Genomic DNA, 12,367 nt, shown 5'->3' with positions numbered 1-12,367 from the left:
GGTGTATGAATGGTGCACAAGTTCTCCTATGTCTGTTTGAAGTGGATTGAATTATTTAGCTGAAGAAATTAGTTACCCCCCATTCCACACACATTAATTCTCTTCCATTTTTGTTCCCATTATAAAAAACACTGATAAGTTCCCAGAAAAAAAATACATTAAAATAAGAAGTGAAAACAAAGGCCCCTACAGATGAGAACATAACATAAGAATAGCCTAACTGGGTCAGACCAATGGTCCATCATGCCCAGTAGCCCATTCTCATGGTAGCCAATCCAGGACACTAATACCTGGTCAAAACCCAAAGAGTAGCAACATTCCATGCTACCGATCAAGGGCAAGCAGACACTTCCCCCATGTCTTAATAACAGATTATGGACTTTTCCTCCAGGAATTTGTCCAAATCTTTCTTAAAACCAGCTACACTATCTGCTTTTACCATAACTTCTGGCCACTTCATTTTTAAGTTTAGATCTTTCCTTTCAAACAGAGACCTTGCTAGATGTCAAATACAGCACAAGGTAACTTCACATGGACTTAGCTGTGCAGGAAATGTGAATCTCCTCATACACCCACCATATAGTGCAAAAATGTGCAAAGGTCTGTTTTTTTCTTTCGATCACTACATAGCCTAATGCCACACAAGCAGCGCTGTTACAAACATATTCTGTAGGTCAATGCTAAGGATAACAAAGTTTCCTTCCTTGGACCAGAAGGAGATAAACCACTGGAAGAGATCCCAAAACAACACCCAAAGACCCACTCAGTGTGTGAATCAGTTGAGTGGAGTGGACTAACTGGGGGGTGGAAATGGGCCCGGAGTTTGCTCAGCAGAATTTCCCAGACCACCTCTTCCTCTCAACACATTGACACGCTGCCACCATCACCACTAGGAACACCTCACTGGGTAGGCCAGCTATGCTATAAACTTTATAAAACACATTATTATATTTTCTTATAAAGCACATATTTTAACTGACCTCTCTGACATCCTCAGCCTTTCCATTCACAAAAATAGAAGGAAGAAAAGTTCCCATTTCCTGCTGTCTCATGTCCCCGGCCTATACAATATTTTTTTTCTGCAGACCCTTCAAAAGTCTGACCAAATCCTCGTTTCACTTGCATTATAAAGTACTGAGGATGCCATCTCTCCCCAATCCCAGGTCCTAAAGTCTAAGACAGTAGCGCAAACTAATGCTGCCAGATACAGGAAAAAAAAATTTTGATTCGATTCAGCCCTATTGAATTGGTTTTTCAATTCGATTTTCCTGCCCAGTTGGGTGATTTTTTTCAAAACTCCTGGTGGGTTTTATAGCTTTTTCACCCCCTTTGGCTTCTCCTAACCACACTGGCGCTGTGGTGTAAATAAAATAAAGAAACAAAAAGGACTTTTCCTCTTTCTGTTAAATCCTAGCTCACGTTTGCAGTCCAACACCAGCTCTGGCAGGATACACATTTCAAATCTGACATGTTATAATCACAAAACAGAAAATAAAATTAATTTTTCTACCTTTTGTTGTCTGGTTATATTTCAAATCTTGTTGGTCCAAGGCTCTGGTTTTCTTCTGATAACTTGCTTGCCAGGGTCTCCTTCTTTCTGCATGCTAACCATCCATCTGCCAACTCTGTCCTCCCTTTCCATTTCCCTTCCCTTCCCAGGAAGTCTGGTATCTTTCCTTTTTTTCATCTCCCTCCACAGATCCACCTTTTCTTAAATACCCTTTCATCCGGCATCTCTCCCTCCTTCCCCACCATCCCAGAGTCCACCATCTCTCCGTTTCTTTTCCTAATTACCCTCCTATCCAGTATCTCTATCCCTCCTCCACACCATCCCTTGTGTCCAATTTCTCTCCCTTTCTGTTCCTTCCCTCCCTAAATCCCATGGTCCATCATCTCTCTCCCTCTCCTCTATTTTCAGACCCATTATTTCTTCCCCCCCCCAAAGTTTGGCATATGCATGTCTCTTTGAACACCCCCTTCCCTCCGTGTACTTCTAAATCATGGTCCCCCCCCAAAGGCCTGTCCCCCCTTAAAGGTCTGCCTGTCCCACCTTGAAGGCCTGCACCCCCCTTGAAGGCCTGTCCCTTCCCCTTGTAGGCCTGTCCCCCCCTTGACGGCCTGCCTGCCTGTCCCCCCCTTGAAGGTCTGCACCCCCCGAAGGCCTGCCCCCCCCCGAAGGCCTGTCCCCCACTTGAAGGCCTGTCCCCCCCCCTTGTAGCTTCTCCCCCCCCCCCTTGTAGGCCTGTCCCCCCTTGAAGGCCTGCCTACCTGCCTTTCCCCCCTTGAAGGCCTGTCCCCCCTTGAAGGCCTGCACCCCCTTGAAGGCCTGCACCACCCCCCTCGAAGGCCTGCACTCCCTTGAAGGTCTGCACCCCCCCCCGAAGGCCTGTCCCCCACTTGAAGGCTTGTACCACCCCCTTGTAGCTTCTCCCCCCCTTGTAGGCCTGTCCCCCCCTTGAAGGCCTGCCTGCCTGCCTTTCCCCCCCTTGAAGGCCTGCACCCCCTTGAAGGCCTGCCCCCCCCCCCCCGAAGGCCTGCACTCCCTTGAAGGTCTGCACCCCCCCGAAGGCCTGTCCCCCCCCCTTGAAGGCCTGTCCCACCCCCTTGTAGGCCTGTCCCCCCCTTGTAGGCCTGTCCCCCCTTTAAGGCCTGCCTGCCTGCCTTTCCCCCCCTTGAAGGCCTGCACCCCCCTTGAAGGCCTGCACCCCCCCTTGAAGGCCTGTCCCCCCCCCCCTTGAAGGCCTGCACCCCTTGAAGGTCTGCACCCCCCCCCCCGAAGGCCTGTCCCCCCTTGAAGGCCTGCCTGCCTGCCTGTCACCCCCTCCCCCTTGAAAGCCTGCTTGCCTGCCCGCCCGCCCCACCCTGAAGGCCTGATGCCCCGACCCACCCCGAAGGACCGCTCGCCCCCCTGGCCTCCCCGCACCACCTATGAAGCAGCCGCAGCAGGATCGCGAAGTCAGCGTCAGCGATCCCTGCGCTGCTTCCTGCGCCACGGTCCCGCCCCTCCTCTGACGTCAGAGGAGGGGCGGGATCGCGGCGCAGGAAGCAGCGCAGGGATGCTGACGCTGACTTCGCGATCCTGCTGCGGGCTGCTTCACAGGTGGTGCAGGAAGGTCAGTGGGGCGAGCGGTCCTTCGGGGGTGGCGGGGGACTGAACGGCAAGGCCGGGAACACCCCCTTAGGGCTGGTACCCGGGGCGGCCCGCCCCCCCCTAGGTACGCCACTGGCTGGCACTAATTGACTAATTAGCAGTTATGTGCTCCACTGCCACTAGCTGGTGATCTATAACCCATGTGCACAAATTCTAGAGTTCAAAATTTCAATGGGTCATGGACCTGGGAGGGACATGGGCTGGTCAAGAATGTGGACCTGGGAGGTGCATGGACCTAGGAAGGACATCGGCTGGAGAGGGGTGTGGGCCATGGAGAGGCATGGACCTAGGAGGGGCATGGAAAAGGGAAGAGCATGGGCCTCGGAGGGGCATGAGATAATCAGGGGTCTGGACTGGGTCAGGGACTAGTCAGGGCCATAGACCTGGGATGGGCATGGTCTGGTCTGGGTCATGGACCTGGGAGGCGCATAGGCTGCTCAGGGTATGAACCCGAGAGGGGCATGGGATGGTTAGGGGCATGGACTTGGGAGGGGTGTAGGCTGCTCAGGGTGTGGGCTTGGGAGTAGAGAAGGAAATGGGGACAAATTTGTCCCCGTCCCTGTGGGCAGTGGCATACCAAGGGGAGGGGCAGTCCACCCTGGGTGCATGGCTTGGGGGGTGCACAGCCAGCCATGTCCAGGTCCTCCTGCCCTACTACCCAGGTCCTCCTGTCCTTCCTTTTCCCCGGTCCGTGCTGCTGCAGTCTTACCTCCCCGCTGCTGCTGTTAATCGCCGACAAGAAGTCTTCTTTCCGACGTCAATCACTGCCTGGATGGCCCGGAACGTCCTCTCCGATGTCAGAATTGACATCGGAAAGAAGACTTCTTGTTGGCGATTAGCAACAGCAGTGGGGAGGTAAGATTGCAGCGGCACAAACCAGGGGAAAGGAAGGAGAGAGTCGCTTTTTTTTTTTCGCGGCAGGGAGGGAGGGAGATAGGTAGGCAGGCAGGCTGGCTTTGGGGGTGGACAAAATCTGGAAGGCAGTGGGGGGGACATAAGAAGGAGGCACTGGGGGCACCATGGACACAGGATGGAAGCACTGGGGGCACTAAGGACATGGGAAAGAAGCACTGGGGGCACTAAGGACACAGGAAGGAAGCACTGGGGGCAAAATGGACACAGGAAGGAGGCACTGGGGGCACCATGGACACAGGACAATGGCACTGGGGGCACTAAGGACACGGGAAGGAGGCACTGGGGGCACTATGGACACAGGGCGGAGGCACTGGGGGCACTAAGGACATGGGAAGGATGGAGGGAGGGAATAGAAAGGGACAATTGTTGGGCCTGAGTGCAGAAAGAAAAAATGAAAGGATACACAGTCAATTAATAGATGTCCCCTTTTGATGAAAAAAATAAATGGTCACGTTACCTCTGACTTACTTTCTCTGCAGCAGAGTCGGCAGCCGCGCTGAGGTGCAGGAAGGTCCCGTGATGACTCATCTGCTGGCTCTGCTCCGGAAGAAGTAAGTTACGTCAGAGGGTGTGGACCCGGCTAACGCAGTCATTGCGGAACTTTGCCACAACTCCCTGCATCTGCCGGGTCCACACCTTCCGACATAACTTACTTCTTCCAGAGCAGAGCCAGCAGACGAGTCATCGTGGGACCTTCCAGCATGCAGCTGCTGAGTCCGCTCCAGAGCAAGTACGTCGGAGTGGGGTGGACTGGCAGCCGGCAGCTACAGTCATCGTGGGACCTTGCTGCATGAAGGGAGAGAAAGGAGCAGGACTACTGGAATGGAAGAGTGGTGGAGGGAAAGAAAGGGGGAAGGATGGTATGGAAAGGTGGTGCTGATGGAATTGATGTACAGAGAAAGGGGAGAGACATAAGGGGAAGGATATTGGAGGGAAAGAAAGGGGGCAGGTGCTGATTGAAGAGGGGTGGATGGCGAGAGAAATGACAGACATTGGATGGTAGTGGGGAGCCTATGTTGGATGGAAGTGCACATGGGAGAGATAAGGGAGCAAATGCAGGAAGGAAATGGGAGGAGAGAAAGAGGTGAGCAGACACTGGATGGAAGTGGACAAAGAGAGGAGAAGGTACTAGATGGAAGGGTTGGAGAAAGAGGGTACATGATGGAAGGAGGGGATAAATAAAAGGAGGGCACATGATAGGGAGAAAAGGATTGAGTAAGGGAAACACTAGAGGGGTGAGGGAAAGAGGTGGCAAGTTTTAGGTAGACAGTAAAAAAGGACATTGATGAGAGGGTAGTAAGAATGTAATCTATACAGATGCAGAAAATAAATTGAAAAGGAAAATGAGGGAAAAAAGGGAAAGGGATTGCAGAGGAGAGGTGTGGGAGAAGGAAGGAGAGGAGAGAGATGCCAGACCAATGGGAGTGAAAGGAGAGATGGAAGGGGGAGGCATACAGTTTCTGGAAGGGGCATAGAAGGAGAAAAGATGCCATATAGGGGAAGAGAGACGGCAGACAGTGGATGGAAGGAAGAGAGTTACAAGAAGATGAGGAAAGCAGAAACCACAGAAGACAAAGGTAGAAAAAAATTTTCTATTTATTTATTGCTTTAGGAGACATGTGTCACTGTTTCTGTGGTTTTGCATTGTATGCAGAGTCCAGCTTCTTACTGGTTCAATTTAACCTTTATCTATGTATTTCTATTTTATCCCCCCTTTTACAAAACTGTGGTGCGTTTTTTAGCACCAGCCGTGGTGGTAGCAGCTCTGATGCTCAGAATTCTATGAGCGTCAGAGCTATTACCACCGTGGCTAAAATCCACACTACAGTTTTGTAAAAGAGGGAGGGGTTAGTTTGTGATTATGCGAAGGTGTTTTCTGTGTTCTGTATGTTCGAAAGACATGGTTTTTTGTTAGGATTGACTGCAGGATTGATCTGTATTAGTCTGGCTTGTTTAGTTTTACAATGGGTGTATTGATGTTGTACTGCTCACTGCAGTATGTAAGATGCTGCCTTTTCCTAGGTACTCATATGTGACGTGTGGCTTGTTACTAAAAATCATGTTTTTCGTACAGATGGGGGGGGGGGTGAGTCAAATAATGATGGGCCCCGGGTGTCACATATGCTAGGTACGCCACTGCCTGTGGGATCTATCTCCTTTCCCGTCCCCGCAAGTTCTGTTCCTGTCCCATCCCGGCAAGCTCTGTCCTCATCTGCACGAGCCTCGAACATTTATGATTTTAAACTTTTCAAGGCTTGTGTAGACGAGGATAGGGCTTGCAGGGATGGGACAAGGACAGAAATTGCGGGGGCGGGACAGGGATGGAGATAGATCCCACAGAGACAGAGACATATTTTTGTCCCTGTGTTATTCTCTACCTGGGAGGGGCATGGACTTGGGAGAGGCATGCTTACCACATGCAAATAATAGAATAATTACATTTGCATGTATAACTATCTATACGGGTCAGCATTTACAGCAACCATTTGGCTGGTGTACATGCCAGCACCTAACAGTTAAGCATGCGAAATTGCAGACTTACGCTAGTATTATATTGTGCGTGCAATTGCCATTATAGGATGTGCGCTATGCACAAATCATTCTGGTGGCCAACTTTAGGATAGCTTTTCAAATTTCAAGTTTATTATTTATTTGGTATATCACCTATCATTACGTCATGCGCACTCTTACCTGCGTGCTTCTGTGATCTCTGATCTGTGATCAGTAGGTCTGTGGCCGCAGGAGTGCGCAGGCGCGAGCCCCCAGCCTTACAGCACCTAAATACCCTCGCCGGCAGGACTGGCCGCCAACACTAGGCTCCCTGCTTTCTACAAGATCGCGGTGTCGGCTCCTCTCACGAGCTGCGCCAGCGTCGGAGAAGGCTTCTGACGCTGGCGGGGATCGAGAGGAGCCGCGGCAACACCTTTAAACTTAAAAAAGTAAGTTCTTTGCTGTCTGACCCTCCCATCCCTTCCCGACGTCTGACCGGCTCACGTAGTCCCTTGCTGCTGCCCCCTTCCCTTCCCGCAGTCCCGACTCCAAACCTGCCGACTCCAGCAGCGTCTGCAGCACTCTACACACGCTGCTTTGGGGCCTTCTACTGCCCTGATTTGCTCTGCCTCGTCTCTGATGATGTCATCAGGGACGTGCCAGAGTAAATCAGGGCAGTAGAAGGTCCTGAAGCAGCATGTGTAGAGTGCTGCAGACGCTGCTGGAGTAGGCAGATTTGTAGGGGCTGCCTGAAGGGAAGGGGGGGCAGCAAGGGACTAAGGGAGCCGGCCAGACCACAGGAAGGGAAAAGAGGGAGTAGGGGAAATGCTGCGGCTGCACAGGGAAGTGGTATGGGGGGAGGGAAATGGAGGGGGAGGGAATGCTGCTGCTGTGGCTGCTGCACAGGGAAGTGGGGGGGATCGAAATGCTGCTGCTGCACAGGGAAGTAGGGTGTGGGAAATGCTGCTGCACAGGGAAATGGAGGGGGAGGGAATGCTGCTGTGGCTGCTGCATAGGGAAGTGGGGGGAGAGAAATGCTGCTGCATAGGAGGCAGGGAGAAAGACAGATATATAGAAAGAAAGACAGAGAGTGGGTGGAAGGGAGACAGAAAGAAAAGAAGAAAGACACAGGGCATGGAGAGACACAGAAAGACAAAGGGGGCCAGGGAGAGAGACAGACAGAAAAAAAAGACAGCGGGAGGGAGAGAGAGACAGAAATAAAGAAAGACAGACAGACATATATTCTAGCACCCATTAATGTAACGGGCTAAAATACTAGTAAATTTAATAAAAACATATCTGATAAAATAGGGGATTAAAAGATAACATTATTACTGGGACACATAGACAATTTTTGAACTCTTGCTCTTATTCTGATAAATTCCACACAACACCACCTACATTGGAGGGTGGGGCTTTTCTCCTCATCACATGACATATTGGGCAATCAATTCAGATGCTTCCAGGGGCTGATCAAAGTGGTATTTGTGCTGATGCTGCAGACGTTGCCGGGGTTTCTTCCCACTGCACTGGGGGTTGGGGAGCTCCAAGAGATGAAAATGATCCTCTTAATGTCCTGGGATATATTCTGTCTGTCCATTGGATCATATTTGTCAACTCTAGACGTTTTCAACATTCTCTTACATTTTTTGCCTTTCCTCCAGTCAAGGATTGTCGATAGAGAAAATACTTTCTTAGATTATTTTCATTCCAAGCAGCAATGAGATAAGGAGTTTAGTTATTTAATTGTTAATTCTTCATCTTATCAACATTTTAGGAAATTGTTGATAAATTTTTATAAGAATAAGATTTGGATTTCTCTGAATTTGTTCAGCCTTTTCAAATTGTGAACCACATAGAACTGGAAGGTATTGCAGAATACAAATACATTTTTATGTTATGTTATGCCATTGCTTTTTCATTTTCAATTTTGTTAACTCCATATGGATCATCTACCCCACTGCCATATGTGCCCATGCCAACTATGGAAGCTCTTCTCTTAGCCCTTCTTCAGTGCTCTTACATGTGTCTGTGTCACAATACGGGGCTGCACCTCTGCAGATGGAAGCAAGATCATTTGTTGGGAAATGAGGGATGGAAGAGGAGGTGGCATTTTTCTGAGGTGAGAGAGAAGTAATGAAGTATTAACACCCGAGAGTAAAGGAAGGGTTTAGAAATATAGAACCCTTTCCCATAGTTTGACTGGATTTCATGTGGTGGTACCTGTATGCAAAGAAATAAAGTTCCTGTGCTTTCCCCCACCAACTACCCATACAGATCCTGCCTTCTCCCTGGTAGGCAGACCCCTCCCCCTTGTGGCTAGTCTTGAACACCAGTGGCTGTAACAACAAGATAACTTGTCTGACAAGACTTGCCTCTAGTGAATTCATTTTGCCTCAGGTTCTGTAATCCACTGGATTCCAGATACTTCACTAGTCTCTGTTTTAAAAGTGTTTCCATTAATTTACTTACCACAGACTAGGGTTACCATATTAAAAAAAAAGAAAGAAGATGTGTGGCCCCGCCCCATTCCACCCACAGCCCCTCCCTGTTCTGCCAACCATCCCCGGGCTTCACACAAACCTTGTCTCTTCAGAGCTGATTCTGGAGGGTATCCATGCATGCGCAAATGTGTTGTGAGAACATCATGAGCATGTGTGTGATATCATCATGTTGCCTCCATGCATGCACAGATGCCCTCCAGACTTGGCCCCAAGCTCAATGATTTTCAAAACCCGGACAAACTGCTGGCTTTTGAAAACCCATCTGAACGCCTGGACAGTCCACTAAAAAAAGTATTTTTATAAAAATTTATATAAGTGGTTTTACATTCAGGTACTTTATCATATTTCCCTATCTGTCCGGGCGGGCTCAAACTCTAGCTAGTGTACCTGGGGCAATGGGGGGATTAAGTGACTTGCCCAGGGTCACAAGGAGCAGCGAGGGATTTGAACCCACAACCTCAGAGTGCTGAGGCTGTAGCTCTAACCACTGTGCCACACACTCCCACATCCCAAATCCAGACATCTGGTATCCCTAGCACAGAAGTCAGAATTACCAGCCTGCAGTTCCTAACCTTTTCCTTACTTCCTCTTTTGTGAAGAGGAACCACATCTTCCCTTCTCCAGTCCTTCAGGCCCACTCCCAGCTCTAGATAAGCATTTAAAAGATCAGCCAGTGGAGCCACCAGAACTTTTTTAAAGTTCTTTCAGAACCTTGAATGTATGCCATCTGGCCCCTTAGCTTTGTTCTAATCTAATCTTTAGCCTCATTCCCCTAAGGAATTCGAACCGGTTAACAAAACTTAATCGTAAGAAACAGTGATGAACAATAATAGAAGAAAGATCAGTAAATATCAACATACAGTTATCAGCTAGAAAGTTCTTTCAGTTATCAGTGAGATATTTCTTAAACATATACATTTTCAAGGTTTTTCTAAAGCAAGTCAACGAAGAGAAAGTTCTAATATCTGAAGGAAGATCATTCCAGATTTTCTCCATAGTAAATACCAAAGAATGTGAAAGCCTTATAGTTTTGTTAGATCCTCGCAAACACAGTCCTCTGAAAATCATTACTCCATTACTCTTTACATTTGTCTTCTGTGGTCCTGTTCCTGGCTCATCAGCTATAAATACAGAATAGAAATAATTGTTCAGCAATTCTGTTTTATCTTTAATCACCATCTACATATCCCTCCTCCATTATCTCAATCCCCCTTTCTCTCACTTCTGATGTAAAGAAGAGCCAAGCAAGCCCCCCCCCCCCACTGGGCCAATCTAGTAGAATCCTAGTAGTCTAATGGGATCCAAAGGGTAGGAACAATGCCCACTCACTCCTTTCTGTCTCAGCTGCTTTTTCAAAATAATAATAATAATAATAATAACTTTATTCTTATATACCGCCAACAATCTTGCGACTTCTAGGCGGTTTACAATAAAAGAAACTGTAAATACAATAAAATAAAGAGAAACTTTACGTACAGCGAATTGAAGAGTATAGCAGTTAATATCTCGTACAACGAATTAAAGAGTATAGCAATGTACATCTGATAACATTAATAATGTTAACGTCAGTTTGTGTGTTGCAAGGCCAGGAAGTGCCAAGTTGTTTACACAGAAGTAGAAATGTTCCGTAAGTTGAATAGAGTGTTCATATTTAGTGATTAGGGGTTGGGGTTAACAGTTTGCAAGTTTGGGTATGTGGTGATGTTACGAGGGGGGTTGATGTTCCGGTTCGTTACCTAGGTATTTCAAGAATAGGTAAGTTTTTAGGTGTTTCCTGAATTCTTCATAGTTGTTTGTGTGCGCAATTAGTTTTCCTAGGTCTTTACCTCATATGGCTGCTTGATATGATAGCAGTTGTTGATGGTGTCTCTTATATTTGCACCCTCTAGCCGGTGGGGAGACAAATTTCATGTGTGTTTTTCTTTCATGTCTATTGGTTGGGAATGAGAAGAGGTCTGTGATGTATCTTAGGGCCGATTCTATTCAATTTATTCATAGGAGATTTGACCCAAGGACTTAAGAGGAAAAGTATCACTGTTTGCCGACGATGCCAAACTATGCAACATAGTTGGCAAAAGCAGTGTGCCTGACTTTATGACGCAGGACCTAAGACAGCTTGAACAGTGGTCATCAACTTGGCAGCTGGGCTTCAATGCTAAAAAATGTAAAGTAATGCACCTAGGCAAAAAAAATCCACACAGAACTTACACACTAAATGGTGAAACCTTGTCCAGGACCACGGTGGAACGTGATTTAGGAGTGATCATTAACGACGATATGAAGGCTGCCAATCAAGTAGAGAAGGCTTCGTCCAAGGCAAGACAAATGATGGGCTGTATCCGTAGGGGTTTTGTCAGCAGAAAACCTGAAGTCATAATGCCACTGTACAGATCCATGGTGAGACCTCATCTCGAGTATTGTGTTCAATTCTGGAGACCACACTACCGAAAAGATGTGTTGAGAATTGAGTCGGTTCAGCGAATGGCTACCAGGATGGTTTTGGGGCTCAGGGAACTCACGTATGAAGAAAGGTTAAAAAAACTGCGGATGTACTCACTGGAGGAGCGAAGAGAGAGAGGGGACATGATTGAGACCTTTAAGTATATTACTGGGCGTATAGAGGTGAAAGATGATATCTTCAGTCTTACAGGGCCCTCGGTAACCAGAGGACACTCGCTGAAAATCAGGGGAGGGAAATTTCAGGGTGATGCTAGGAAGTACTTCTTCACTGAAAGGGTGGTAGATCATTGGAACGAGCTGCCTCAGCGGGTGATTGAGGCCAGCAGCGTGTTAGATTTCAAGAGAAAATGGGATATTCATGTGGGATCTCTAGGAGAGTAAGAATCAGGGAGTGGGTCATTGGTATGGGCAGACTCGATGGGCTATGGCCCTTTTCTGCCATCAATTTCTAAATTTCTATGTTTCTATGTTTCTATTTTGGGGCTAGACCATTTAATACTTTGAAGCAGAGACATCCTAGCTTGAACTTTGTGCGCGCCTCCATCGGCAGCCAGTGTAGGAGTCGGTAGGAAGGGGTTATGTGATTGGACTTCTTCAGCCCGAAAATCATCCTGACTGCTGCATTTTGTATCAGTTGTAGTCTTTGCATTTGCTTCTGGGGGATTGTCAGATGGGTGATGTTGCAATAGTCCAGGTGGTTTAGTATTAGGGATTGTACTAGGATTCTGAATGCTGAAGTGTGGAAGTACGCCTTAATGGACTTAAGTTTCCAGAGAGTGAAAAACCCTCTTTTGATTAAGGAGTCTATGTGGTCTTTCATGGTTAGTCCTTGGTCTAGTGTTACTCC

Source organism: Geotrypetes seraphini, chromosome 8 (genome assembly GCF_902459505.1).
Source record: "Geotrypetes seraphini chromosome 8, aGeoSer1.1, whole genome shotgun sequence".
NCBI lineage: Eukaryota > Metazoa > Chordata > Amphibia > Gymnophiona > Dermophiidae > Geotrypetes > Geotrypetes seraphini.
The sequence above is the reverse complement of the archived record's forward strand: the minus strand, read 5'-3'. Positions refer to the sequence as shown.